The sequence below is a fragment of the Euprymna scolopes genome, chromosome 19, assembly GCF_053919585.1.
Source record: "Euprymna scolopes isolate OS-2025 chromosome 19, ASM5391958v1, whole genome shotgun sequence".
NCBI classification, from domain to species: domain Eukaryota; kingdom Metazoa; phylum Mollusca; class Cephalopoda; order Sepiida; family Sepiolidae; genus Euprymna; species Euprymna scolopes.
Window position 1 is genome coordinate 116,459,309 of NC_136500.1, and position 9,333 is coordinate 116,468,641.

The following is a 9,333-nucleotide window of genomic DNA, read 5'->3' on the forward strand; positions in this document are numbered from 1 at the left end:
GAGTTGTCGAAATTTATCCTGCTTCCAGATAAATTCGACGCTAAAGTAACTAAGCTGAAAAAAAAAAAAGCATGAAACAAAAGAGGGGGAGGGGGTAAAGAATAAAATATAAATGTCTTGCTTTGAAACAAAGAAGAAATTTTATTCACAATAAGTTGCAAACTTTTCCCTTTGCAGGCATTTAACTTATGAAACGCCAAGGTAACATATTATGAAAAAAGTAATATGTAATGAAAAAAATAACACTGGTTCTTATAAGATGTCGTGTGTATCCATTAACGAATACAATAATAAAATACAAAATGGTATCTCCTAATCACACTCGCATATGAAATTAATTTTAGGAGTGTACTCACAATTGAAAGCCAGTCAGGCACGTGCCTTTTCTTTTTTTTGTTTAAAGTTCTTTTAGAATTTTCTTTCCCTCCATGTTGCGTGCAAACCGTAGACACACAGATGAATTTCAGGAGCAAGACCTCGTCGTTTGTCCGGATAAGAAATTCCAAAATTCCTTGTCACGTAAAAGGTATTTTCTTTAAAATAATTTCACTCCTTGTAAAATATGTGCAGAACCGTAGTCATGTAGTTAATTTTCAGAAGTCTGTCTCGTCACAGCCGGGTATTAATTTCTTGCCAGGTTTTCTTCTTTGAAGGAGGCTCATCAAAATTCCATTTTCAGCACCGGGCAATGAACAACACATTCACTCTCCACGTCAGCAGAATTTCAAAAGAGAACGAAATACGCGCTGGGCTCGTGACGTCATCACAGAGCTAGCATTTCCCTTTTCTCTAAATTAAAGGGAGTTTTGTACAAATCCAAAATATACGAAACTAAAAATCATAAAGAATATGAAATACAGAAAATCATATATAAGAACCAGATAAAAAAAAATAAATGTAAACAGGGAGGAATGCACTATTATTGGTACAAAAAAAATTCCAACAGAGTTCTTAGACTGAGAGTTGGTGTCCAGTTGGTGTCCGAACTGAAACGGCTACGAGGTCGTCATCAGTGGCTGTAGGAAGGCACTGACTTGATATGTTGGGCTGCTGGAATCAAGTGAGTCGGCGGTAGGTGACTGCTGCTGCTACTGCGTTCGGCTGCTGTCGGGGAGGTAGTCTAACCCTTGCTGCTGCGTTGGGTTTTCGGCGGCCTCGCCCAACCTCGCCACTCGGCGATCTAGCCAAAAAATATTTAATAAACCAAAAGATATCGTAAAACTTGAATTTAACTTAAATAATATTTTAAAAAAATAGCACGGTAACATACACCACTTTATTTTACATATTTATTTTCCAAATGACCGTTTGAATACGAAATTGATTTAAATTTAAAACCCTAACCCTAACCCTAACCGTTTGAATATATTGATTTAAATTTAAAATGTTGTGTAATTATTTCTAAAAATTGATGAATTCTGAATTACTAATTCTTTGCTTAACCCCCCCCCCCTCCCCATCGCCTTTCCGATCCCTTTTCCCGCTTCAGCCCAGTGTCTAATCGATAATAATCTGATTTAAAAAAAGTAAAAAGAAACGAAAAGAAAAGTTAAATTCAAGTTTTACAACATATTTTTTGTGACGAAATACTACTTTTTTTAAAGTACACGCGAATTCATTCATAATTGCGAATTCATTCATAATTGCGAATTCATTCATAATTGTGAAATTATTCAAAATTGAAGAAATAAGGCACAAGCGCAACTGAATTTAAAAAAAAAAAATAATAATTACACAACACTTTAAATTTAAATCGATTTATTCAAACAGTCCTTTGGAAAATAAATATGTAAAATAAAGTGGTGAATGTTTCATGTTATTTTTTTTTGTTTTAAATAGTATTTTCAAGTTAAATTCAATTTTTACGACATCTTTTTTTTTTTTTAAATTAAATTGCTAAGTGAAAGTTCAGAATAATTACAATACACCCACCAGCCCGATAACATAAAGGCATAAGTATCAATAAAGTGATTTTTAATATCGTATTCAGCTAAATCCGTAACAAGCGGCACTTGAATGAATGGTTTATTTTATTAACGTTACGTCGTAATCACGTGATTAAAATTTTAGCAGACGAAAAATTGGGCGTCAAAAGAGTCATGAGTTCGCTGACACCTTTTATTGTTATTTTTTGTTAGGGTTGGGAGACATTTACCTGTGCTCACGCCACGGCTGTGATACCAGGCATCGGTGAATGGTGACCAAATTCCCTACAAGAAGAATGAGGTATTAAAACAGCAAATTAATGGAGACCACTAGATCAACGAATCAAATGAGCTGGAACAAAGGAAGCAGGGAATAAGTCAGAAAATAAAATAAAATACTATAACTAGTAACATCACGTCTGTGAGAAAGAGGTTGCAATATATACTGAAAATTTCACTAATATGAGATAATTTTATGATTTTTTTTAGTCATTTTTTTTTCCAATAAGGATTTTATTGTTTTGGTTAAGAAAACAAATTACTTTCATCACTATCGTATGTTTGCCAAGTTTATCCTTTCAGTTTTTCTTGTTTTGTAATTATATTGACATTTCTTTTACATCTTTTTGTTGTTAATGTGCCGTTGTTTGAAAAAGAAGGCAATGCCGTGCATCAAGTCAACAATTCTTTTTTAGTATTACTTACACGTCATGTATTGAGATCAAAGTGTAGTATCTGTTCTTCAGATGCTGCACTTCCATTTCTTGTTCTCTTTCGGTGGAGGATCAGTCTTTCACGACTGAGACAATTTTTATTTTTGTACCTTTTTCTCCACGTTAAAAAACGACCCTGGTGTCTAACTCTGTCCCGTGGGGAGGCATAGTAAATAGGTACACATCATGTATTGAAATCTAAACGGAGGTTTACATCCAACGAAAAGGAAAAGGGGGAAAAAATCCCATATCCTGATGGACTGAAGAGGGAAGAGCTCCAATTAGAACATATATTTTCTTGTGGATACATAATTTTACAACAGGAAGACCTAACGCGAGGAAAAAGTGTTTCAGTTTCAAAAATAAAAGCAAGAATGAAAAAAAGGAAAATTTCTTTTTTTCTTTCTTTTTTTTTATGATTCATGGTATTTTCCTAGGCAAACTGAAGATGGTTATAGATGTTTAGGTTCAACCGTAGTATTGGTGTTGGAAGCAGCAACAGCAGCAGTGAATGTTATATACTTAAAATATCCCCGATATTTAGAATTTATTTATATATATACTTTGTGCCCCCTCCTCCTAGTCTTCTTCTTCTTCTTCTTCTTCTTCTTCCTCCTCCTCATCTCTGTCTGTCTGTCTGTCTGTCTGTCTGTCTATGTATGTATGTATGTATCTATCTATCTATCTATCTATCTATCTATCTGTTGTGTCTGCACAAATAATTAACAAGAACACGAAATTAAAGGTATAACAATAATATATTAGGAAGAAAAGTTATATACATATTTGCATGTCTTCAGATATACTTCAGTTGGAGATATTCCGGCAGGTGGCGTGTTGCATGTCTTACTGGAGGCAGCATAAGCGTCTTGCCTATTTGACGGTTGTTGCCGAACTCCCTCCGGTATTGGTGATTGATACCTTTTTATATCTCACTCACCCGCCTATGTTAATTAGTGGGCGTCTCCACAACACTGTCTATCCGTGAGTATTAGTTTATCGCCCGTCTTACATGCTGACATATGTTGAACGACTTTAAGAAATTGATTAACCTACTAACCTATCTCTGGCATGATCAGTATTTTCTTTTGTTCATATTTATCACTTCCTCTCATGTTTTTTTCTTTGTTTTTCTCTGCAAACCGAACCTGCTACCTCAACTGTTCTACATCTATTAATACAAGGACTCTCACCCATTCTTTCAATGTGACCATATCATTAAAGTATCCTGTTCTGCGCACATCTCTCTACACTCTCCAGATTTAATCTTTTCTGGTGTCATCAGAACTAAGTCTGTCTTCACGACTCACATTACACATCCATCGTATTATTTCCATATTATTTCTCTCCATGCAATGCATGTCCTCAACCCTCACTGGCGAGGTTTCACTTCCATGCATAAATAATCACATTATATACACTTGCTTAATAGACTCTTCCCTTGGTCGTCAATTCAAAGATAAATATTAAATTTAAGTTAGAGTGGATTTATAAGAAAATAATTTTTCCAAATTCCGTATTTATCAACAAAAAGACGCTTTCTATGTTAAAAAAAAAAAGAAAAAAGAGATTAATGTAATTTACTTGAAGCATTGTTTGGTTTGTGTATTTAAAGGTAATTTATAGAAGTCAATAGAATGCAGTGGCATAACGGATAGACACAAACTGAACAAAATTAAAACATGGAATGAGTTTTGCACTTTCACCTTTATATATATACTAGTAAAAGTACCCGTCGTTGACTGGGTTCAAAAACAGCCTACAGAAAATGGACTCTGATTTATGAAAGTATGATAGGTTATGAAAAGGAATGGTTGTAAAGAGATAGCTTCGAATTTGGGGGTATGAAAACCAAAGCAAAATATGATGAACGTAAAAATAAAATAGATAAACCCCATAATTTATTATACCATACCTGTTCGCACGGAAACACTTATCACAATATTCTGTGGATCTATATTAAAAAACCTTGTTAAACTTTGTGACATATTTCCATTCTATGGAGGTCAGTTGCGAACGAACACCCCATAATTTTATTATACCATATTTCTTCAAACTGAAACATAATTATCAAAGTATACTTACGCAGATAGATATGAAAAGTCTTTATTAAAGTTTGTGCCTATTTCCATTCTATGGAGGCCAGGCGCGAACGCAGACCCCACAATTTTATTATACCATCCATATTTAAGTTAAAACATACTTATCAAAGTATTCTTATGTACATCTATATCAAAAACACTTGTAAACGTTTTTTTTTTAATTTTTTATTTCCATACTTTGTGGACCAGGCGCGAACGCAGACCCCACAATTTTAATGAACCACTGTTCTGCCAGATCAAGCATACCCAGTCCTGTGTCTCGATACATCTTCTATCATTATATGCAATCAGTTTTTGAAAATAGTCAACCATATAGGAGCCTATTCGTGACCACACACACACACACACACACACACACACACACACACACATTCAGCTTTATATTATAATATATATATATATATATTACCAGCTACTTAATTGGCTGTAAATGTGATGCTCAGATGCTTGTTTGTAAACAAAACGGGTTGAGCACTATAAAAGTGGTGGACAAATGCTTGTTTGAAATAGATATTTGTGGCAGTTATTTGTGTACCGCTCCCGTGGGTCGATGGGTAGAACTCTCGACTATTAACGAGATGTTCCTAGGTACAATCCTCGGCTTGGGAGGGGGGGCTAGTCTAGCAGCACTGATGAGTTGTGATACAATGAAACAGTACTGTATGTGGATGACTACAAAATATATTTTAAGCCCCCCCCCTCTTCGGGTAGAGCACTGTCGTAAATAATCTTACCCGCTCCTTAATTAGCTGTAAATGTGATGCTCGGAAAAAGTGGTGGACAAATGTTTGTTTGAAATAGACATTTGTAGCAGTTATTTATGAGCGCCGCTCCCATGGGATGTTTTTAAAACGCTCCTTTCTTCCCTTGAGTAAGGAATAGAGAGTGAGGAAGGTAGTTTTTAAATCTACTAAAGATGCAGTTTAGTTTGTTGTTTAGCTTTTACATTAAATTTTGTTTTAGTTATTGATTTTGAATTGTTTCTATAATGGCATACGTTAGTAAATATTTTTATGTACATAAAAAATTTTGTTTTTAAATATTCGCAGACTTTTGTTTTCCTCAGAAAACATCTGTTTCCCGTGACCCACCCTGTATATATAACACATAAATAACAATAGTCTATATAATTCTTGCTTCTATCTTTACATCATCCACGCTCTGATTCTTGAAATGAATGGCTCTCGTTTTAGGGAGGCTTCATGTTTTGACAAGCTTCTGAGTCTGACCTTTACTCCTGATCTGAGATGGAACGCGTACATCAAATCCATTGCCAAGGTCACGGGAAAAATGGTGAGATCATTCTACCGCTCCACTAGATATTGATCCAAGCGTGTAAAATTTGGAAAAGTCAATTTTAATGAGAACAAGCAAAATATCTAAAAGCGTGACTGGTGAACAAATAGAAACTAATAATAACTGTAATAGAAAGCAAGTTACATTAAAAGGAAAAACATTAGAATTAAAAATGTTCGTAAAGAACAGCTCAAACAATCTTTTGGGCATAGACTGGATGGAAATATTTCAATTATGGAATATGCTGCTCATAAACGCTTTCTGTCAAAATGTTGACAAATTAAATGCTGAAGTAGAGAAACAAATTAAAGAATTTAAAAAAAAAAGTAATTTTTCTCTGGTGAACTTGGAAGATGTAAAAAAAAAGTCTGAATTGAAAACAAATATTCAACCAGTTTTTAAAAAGAAATGTTTTATTCACATCGTCGACTATCACTACCTTTTACTTTGTCCAAAGAATTGAGCAACACAAATTACATGTACGTGAAGTATTTAAGAGAATCCAGAGATTAAATGAAATTGGAGGAGGAAAATTCGATGTTTTCATGAAAAAAATAAAATATCTTTGTCAAATTATAGGCAAAGATGATAGATGGTAGAAGACCAAACCTAGAGTGAACTAGTGTTAATGAAAAATATGTTTACTCTGGAAAACGTATCATCAACACAAAGTTTTCTTTGTTTAGCACAGAGCAGACTTTAGTTAATAATGAGAAGACAATGAGAGGAAGTTTCATTTTAACATTTGAAAGACAACTTTATTTGTTATCTTTGTTAGTAGCATGTACAAGAGTGAAATGAGTTAGTAGGAGAGTTCAGTGTTCATGTGCGCTTGTATTTATAGCAGTCGTGAAAAGAGTTTCTGATGTGGGGACATAGATTAGATATTCAACAGGCCTGTTAAAAGAGAGAGAAAAGTGTTTGTGTTTACATGTTGTAGGAGCATGTATCCGATAGTAGAGACAGGGCAAAGGGTTATTGTCTCATGGTAGGAAAGAGTACTTGTGTGAAGCGCACGTGGAAGCAAGTTTTGATAATAGCCATGTTGGCTTGTGGTACTTACGCTAGCCTGGGCCAAAGGCTAGGCGAATGTCTGCTGCCAGCTGAAGCCAAGGGGAAAGAAAGAAGAGTTGCTGATTTCGTCTTTTATGTACTCAGTCATGTGATTGAGAGCTGGCTTTTGATTGGACAAGCCATGGAGAAAATGGGTTTCAAATATCGAGCCATGAAAATTAACTCCTGCTACTGGGCTTGTTGCAAATTCATCTGCCACAACACTTTGCTGCCATGCCGGAGTACACGGCCCATTTCAAAACCTAGTGGAGCGTGTCCAATTTCTCATAGAAGGGACATTGCTAGTCTTGTGTAGTGAGGGTTGTATATTAGGGACGACACATAACGGGGTACACAGAACGGGGACAGATAACGACATTTATAATGATGGTACATAGTTCATATTTATAATAGACAGCTGATATAGATGAAGAGAACTGTAATAAAAGACAGGTCTTTTAACACAGAGGGAAATACATTATTGGTGATGGGGACAGACAGTTACACTTTTAGAGGGTGTTTCATATAATGTTTACTTACAAAGACAATAGAGAAAATCACATTACCTTTCAGTGGATGACAACAAAGGCTTACTTATAACATAATGATATTTATTCTACCAATTGGATGAGATGATGATCAGGAATTCGATTGCCTTGCAGAATTACATTGTCTTGCCTCCCTTTCTTTCACTTCTGAAAGGGGTTTAGCTAACTCTCCTCCTCTGACTGTTCTGAACTCAACTCTTGAACTCGATTCTGACTGAACTGATTGATTTCAAACCCACTTTACTGAATACATTGAAACTATCTTTCTTTGTGATGTCAGAAACGTGCTCAACCATGTGAGATTCTACATATTACATGGATTCTACATATTACATGGATGCTACATATTACATGGATTCTACATATTACATGGATTCTACATATTACACATGCCTGCACACGCCTTTGCAACACAAAAAAAATCCCTCAATCTATTGTCTATTATTCCTAACTGACCTATCTTAGTTTTATAATTATTTCTACTATAATGGCAATTCACTAAATTCCTTTGATCGCATCTAAATAGCAATATGTATTCACTTTTCAACTCTTGAATACTGGGTTCAATTCTAGCTTTTTCCTTTCATAAACATTATTTTCAAACTTATTTATGTCATTCCTCTAATTATTCAGATCTCTCTACTTTATCGTTTTTTTTTTCATTGTAGGTGCTCAACTGAATTCCAATTTATGGTTACCCCAGTAAAACATCTACAATAAGAATTCATCTAACTACAACAACTGTAAATACGTTTCTTCCTCCCTCTGTGTACCAAAACACTAAACGGAACTTTCATGATTAAAGTTTCTTTCCAAGAACTATTCGTCTACAAAACACAATACCACAGGACTGCTTCGTTTTTAAGTTCAATGTTAACAAATTCTGGTTCAGACTATTGGAAATTTATCAATGTTGCTGGGTTTTTAAAGCTCCAAGAGTTGTCTCACCTTTCACACTTATTTCAGTAATGTAAGGACTTAGGTAACCTGGAGTTGCCTCCCTTTGTTAACTGATGACGTGTGTTTTTAGGATTGGGTGACTCGAAGTTATCTCTTCTTTGACTGTATTTATAAAAACATGTGTATGTGACGTGTTTCTTTCCCTCTTCGTGTTGTAAACATGTAAAATAAACAGACGTCTCTTTCTGCGTCTATGTGTGTGTGGGTGTGTGTATGTAAAAGGCTAAAAGATGTTATGTTGTTAATTAATTTGTTTGCTTTGTTATCGTCAATATAACTTCCAGTATGAAGTTTTCTTTATTTACTTCGTAATTAACTTAACAAAAATTAACCTAACAGAAACATCCTCTTAAATAATGTAAGTTCTGGCCAATCTCATGCATAATTACCAATCCTCACTTTGTGGTTTCACTGTCCTCCTGAAAAACTCATTAACTCTTAGTTTCGAGTGGCTTATTGACCTTGATAAGTTATATTTTGTTAGTACAAAAACAAACAAAAACATATGTAAGCATACACACACAGTCAGTCGTTTTGATGAATCTAAAATGAGTTTCTCCTTCTATTTGTAACTTGGCCGTGTGAATAAACCTACAAAAAATGTACTGAAAATCTTGAGACGTGAATGCCATTCGTTTGTGTGTCGTTTGACAACTTTAACGTCACGTGACGCAACTCCATCATATATAATAGATTTCCCATTCCGAGCACAGTTATTTGTGTGCGGCGAAAATCT